Raw genomic sequence first — 6,000 nt, forward strand, 5'->3', positions numbered from 1 at the left:
ACTTGAAAATAGTGCAGAGGCAGTTTAGAAGTGGCATGCAGGTGAAAAAAAGGAAGGAACAGGTAGGGTTGATAGAAATGTATGTGTGATTCTATGGAATGTTATGCCAGTGCGGATTCTGTGTGAAATGTTTTGGCAGTTGGAGATTAGCTTTGATGAGAGATGGATGCTGCTGTGTGAATGTGGTTAGAGAGAGGTTCTTTTTAGAGTTATTTGAGCTAAAACCACTTAATTTTAAATGAGCTGTAAGGGGCTTTATATGAGAAACAACCTGAATGGTTCTGAAGCACCTTAAGGTATTCTTTTGTGACTTTTCTAAGGGTTAGCAGAGTGAGAGTTCTCAAAGAAGGCTTCCAGTGTTAGAAAAAGCGACTGAAAGGGGTTCTTTTGGCTAGGAAGCATCCCCAATCTAGTTTGGTTGAATAATTGGGGGGGATTTTCCTAAAATCTAGGAGTACCAGTTTGGCTGTTTCTGTAGACGGAATTTAGTACTCAGTTAAAGCTAGACTAAAGAATAGATAAGAACAGCTGCTGTCGAATAAATTCCCTTTACTCCCGCTGATTGAAGCTGTTATTAATGAAGACCAGAGAAAGAAAAGAACAGCCGTAGAATTTTGAGACAAGGCTGCAGCACTGCTTTAAATGTAGGAATTTAAAACCACAATGTCCGGCAGTGAATGATAGAAGTAAATGGTTTAGAAGCTGAGTTTAAAAATGTTGTTGTTTTTTTCATTTGAGTGCAGCTCTGTAAAGAGCAGAACAGTGAAAGAAACTTGGAACTTCAGACAGAAGCTGCAGCACTACTAGAAAGGAAGGGTTTGAATTGGCTCGCAATGATCAACGGGGAGAAGGAGAGCTGAGTGTAAACCCATAGTCTGTTTCTAGATATGGGAATGAAAGTGATGAATGTGTATGCTGAAAAAGACAAAGGAATTGAAAACTAGTTAGGATTTTTCCTGAAATTATTTTATGTTGGGGTTTTTTTTGTAAATCTTTATTAATTTTAAAATATAAATAGTGCAATAGTGCAATTTAAACATAAACAAATCAAGAAACGCACTTTAAATATGCAAATAATTCAAAAAACACTCATTTTCTCCCCCTCCTTAACTAATAAAAGTAGATATACATTTATAATTTCCATACAATAAATAAAATAGGAATAACAAACAATAATTCATTTCCCACCACCCTCCCTCCCACCCTGGATGTGTAAGGAGGTTAGATAAAATGAAAAGGTACATGGCATCTATTGTGACTCAATAAATGATGCCAATTGGCTCCATACCATGTTAAATACTTTACTATAACCTAAAATTTCAGCATTCATTCTTTCATATTTATAACTAGAACACAAGTTGCCCACCAGAAAGTAAAATTAAGTCGATCATAACATTTCCAATTGCGTGTTATCATTTGAATGGCTACTCCCGTCATTATTAAGAAAAATCGGCTTTTATAATGAGCCAAAGAAGGTTTAACATGTAATAAAGTACCACAAATTATAGCTTCATAAGTTAGTGGTATCGATGACCCAAGTACAACATTAATTTGTCCCCCATATCGACTTCCAAAAATTAAGTTTCAATGGACAATAATACAACAAATGATCCAGGGAAGTGACGTCACCACGGAAGATGGCCGCTTAAACTTAGAGCTCTGATGGGGCTCGCGGTTCTAAGTTAAACTCTTTGCTTACCGAGACGCAGTGCGCGATACCTGCCGGAGACATAGACCGTGGATTTTATGGCGAGTCGAAAGAAGCTGGAGAAATTCCATTTCACTAGCGCCACGAATGTAAAAACCCGATCGCACGTTCCCGGCTCCCCGAAGGCGTCTCCCAAGATGGCAGAGCAGACAGCACCTTTATCGCTTGCGATTCCCCAGACCAGCGCCTTACCAAACGATCAGCTTATGGAAGGGAAAATTGAATCGTGGTTCCAAGAGCTAAAAGCAGAAATGGTGGGGCTGAGATCTGTTGTGAAAGCAGCGCTGGGAGAGCTTCGTGCAGAAGTGGGTGAACTGGGTGGCAGAGTTCTTGGTGCAGAGGAGAGGTTGAGCCGCGTGGAGGTATCGGTGGCAGAACGCACAGCAGCCGTAGATACAGCAGTGGCACAATTAGAGGACTTAAAGAAACAGGTTGAAGACCTGGAAAATCGCTCCAGGAGAAACAATCTACGTTTTAAAGGAGTGCCGGATCTGGAGAGATATAAAGATGCAAGGGAAGTGGTATCTGACTTTTGTAAAGCTCTGCTTGCTGATGAAGGCCCCATGGTGATATCTGTGATGGATTTACAGAGGGTACACAGAAGCTTGGGACAAACGAGGGGATCTGGCAATCGCGATATAATAGCCTGTTTTAGTGACTTCCAACTGAAAGAAAAAATCTTACAAGCTGCAAGACGTCGCCCTGATTTTGTTTGGCAGGGGTTGAAAGTAGGGGTTTACCAAGACCTGGCCCTTGCAACGCTCCAGAAACGCAGAGCTTTTCGGGAAGTCACTCAACTATTGCGTGCTGAAGGATACAGATACCGGTGGCTTTTTCCCTTTGGTTTGCACTTCACCATAAATGGGACACATAGGAAGGTGGATACTGTAATGGATGCATGGCTGGCATTGAAAGAACTTGGATGTCGGATGCCGCCAGATTCTCCGGCTCGAGATCAGAGTGACCCAGTATCGGGGATCGGAGCAGGGGACTCCCTGCACACCATAGCAAATAACCAACCTTCTACCTTAGCTACTTGAGCTGGATCACCGGACAAAACTTTGACAATTATTTTTTGTTTATCACTGTAATAGTTGGAAATGGGGCTTCTATGATGAAAATTGCCCATGTGTTTTTTATTATTCCACTGGTTACAGTATGTTGGTTGGATGATTGTGGAAACAGTTGTTTACATTGTTTTGGGTGGCTGCATAACATAGAAAATATTGGTTATTTAGATACATAGACTTGAATGGGGTACTTTTAGAGAATGTGGTTTCTTTTGATTGATTGAGAGTATGGCAGTGTGAATGACAAGGTTAAGCATTGAAGGGTGTGTTTTTATGGGCCTTTTCGGTATGACTCACTTCTTATTATGGCTGATTCGAAACTTGGAGAATCAGCTAATTGGAGGGGGGGAGGGGGGAGGGGATGGGATGTTCATATGGATTCTGGCAGGCGGGGGAGTATAGGTACTGGGGGGTCCCCGGGGAAAGTCCCGGGGCTGACCATAGGATCATGGAATGTAAATGGGCTTAATAGCCCGGGTAAACGGAGCATAGTTTTCCGCGAACTTTATAGGATGAAGTGGGACATTTGTCTTCTCCAGGAGACACATTTAAGGCCACGGGATGTTTCCTTGCTCCAACGGCCACAGTTTGATATGCTCTGGACCCATCAGGGAGAGGGAGACACTAAAAGGGCAGGGGGATTGGCTATATTGGCGCGAAAGAGCCTGGGTCTGCAGGTGGACAAGATCTATAGGGATGGAGAGGGTAGGTGTCTAGCAGTACGGGGTGTTCTTCAGGGTCGCCATCTGACTATCATCAACATTTACGGTCCTAATATGGGTCAGGAGGCTTATTATCGGAAATTGAGAGGGGCTCTGGGTAATTTTGTGCAGGGAGCGATATATCTGGGAGAGGACTTTAACGTCCCTCCAGAACCTGCAGTAGATCATTCAGGGGGAGGGCGTAGATCATTACGAAAGCCAGATGCTGCATTTCGGGCTTTAATGGGATCACTTGGCCTAGTAGATGGTTGGCGTCTGCTACATGGTACTCAAAGATCTTATACATTTTATTCACATGCACAAAATACTTACACGAGATTGGATGGGGTATGGATTCACAGGAATCAAGCAGGGGGGCTGCGAGCAGCGGAGATAGAACCGATGCATGTATCAGATCATGCGCCAGTTTGGTTAACATGCGCGGACATGTTAGATACGGGGGGTGGTACGTACTGGAGACTTAATGAATCCCTGCTGAGTTCCCCTCAGGTGATTTCTGCGGTGGAAAATGTTATCACCGACTATTTAACATTGAATGATAATAGGGAAGTATCTGAAGCTATATTGTGGGATGCTCTTAAAGCGGTAGTTCGGGGTGAATTTATTAAATGGGGGGCTAGATTTAAAAAACAAAGAGCCCGAGCCTTTCTTCACTTAAGAACTCGGTTGACCCAGCTGGAACTGCAACATCAGAATAAGGGGGATTCCCAAACATTGGCACAATTGCACAGAGTCAGGGATGAATTATATCAGCTTCAGGTAGAAGAAACAGAACGTATGCGCGAGAGATTTCGCCTTAATATCTATGAACATAGTAACAAAGCTAGTGCGCAATTTGCTAGATATATACGGATAAAACAAGTTCGGAACACTATTATGCGTATTAAGAGAGATGTAGGGGGGGAAGTACGTGTCACGGACTCTGCTATTCAAAAGGAATTCAAAGCTTTTTATTCTGGGCTATATGGGCATCCGGGGACCTTGGAAGAGGGAACACAGACTGGATTTTTGGACTCACTGCAGATACCTGAGTTATCGGAGTCGGATAAGGAGTATTTAAGGGAACCGATACAACTTTCTGAGATTCTTGGGGTGATTGACGGATTGAAGAATGGAAAATCACCAGGGCTGGACGGGTATACTAGCCGATACTACAAACAGTTCTCGATGCACTTGGGGCCTCTCCTGGTCAGAGTAGCTAATGGAATATCTACGGGAGGTAGGCTACCTCCTACGATGGGAGAGGCGGGGGTGGTTATACTGCCTAAACCGGGCCGCGACCCTCTACTTTGTGAGTCTTATAGACCCATATCATTACTAAATCTAGATGCAAAAATTCTGGCCAAGGTTTTAGCTCAACGGTTGGGAAAGGTATTGCCATCTCTGATCCATCAAGACCAAGCGGGGTTTATACAACGGAGACAGGTGAGCGATAATATCAGACGAACTCTAAATTTACTGTGGGAAGCGGGTAAGGGCCGAGATAAGGCGGTCCTGATATCGGTTGATGCCGAGAAGGCATTTGATTGGGTTATTTGGGGGTTCTTATGGGATGTGATGGATAGGATGGGATTGGGAGGCATGTTCGGAGAATGGGTTCGGGCTCTTTATGCTGAACTGAGGGCATGTTTGCGGATAAATCAATCGTACACTGATTTCTTCTCCATCTTCAGGGGAACTCGGCAGGGATGCCCACTCTTGGCCATTAGACATCATGCAACCTTGGTTGGGGTTGTTAGTGGGGGGGTAGAGCATCGAATAGCGATGTTCGCAGATGATATCCTCTTATATGTGGGACAACCTGAGCTCTCTATACCTCATCTTTTAACGATATTTGATACTTATGGGAAGGTTTCAGGGTTCAAAATAAATCTAGCGAAAACAGAAATTTTGAACCTGACATTGACACGGAGCGAGGTAGATAAGTTAAGGGATACTTTTCCCTTTAGATGGGCTGAGCAGGGGATTAAATATCTGGGAATCTATATCCCTTCGGATCTTCAGAGAATTTATGAAAAGAACTATTTGCCTATTTATCGCCGTATCCAAGCTGATTTACAACGTTGGCATGGTCTGTGGTTGTCCTGGTGGGGCAGGATAGCGATCATTAAAATGAATGTACTTCCCAGGCTGCTATTCCTTTTTCAGACCTTGCCTATATCGGTTCCTTTGGGAGAGTTGAGGAGATTGGGCAGGGAAATACGTAGTTTTATTTGGCAACGTAAATCTCAACGACTCTCCCAATCTTTGTTATGGGCTTCCAGGAAAGTGGGGGGGAGGGGGTTGCCCAATTTGGTGTGGTATTATCAAGCGGCGCAGCTGAAATTAGTGCTAGAATGGGAATTGGGGGAATATAAAAGTGGGGTACAAATAGAACAGATATATAGTAATGTAGAGCCTTTGAAAGCCAAGCTGTGGTCCTCTGGGTCGCAGCGCATGTGGGTCCAGGGCATATCTAACCCTTTTGTGCAACATTTGGTACGAATGTGGAGTCAAATGC

This window comes from Geotrypetes seraphini, chromosome 4 (assembly GCF_902459505.1).
Source record: "Geotrypetes seraphini chromosome 4, aGeoSer1.1, whole genome shotgun sequence".
NCBI lineage: Eukaryota > Metazoa > Chordata > Amphibia > Gymnophiona > Dermophiidae > Geotrypetes > Geotrypetes seraphini.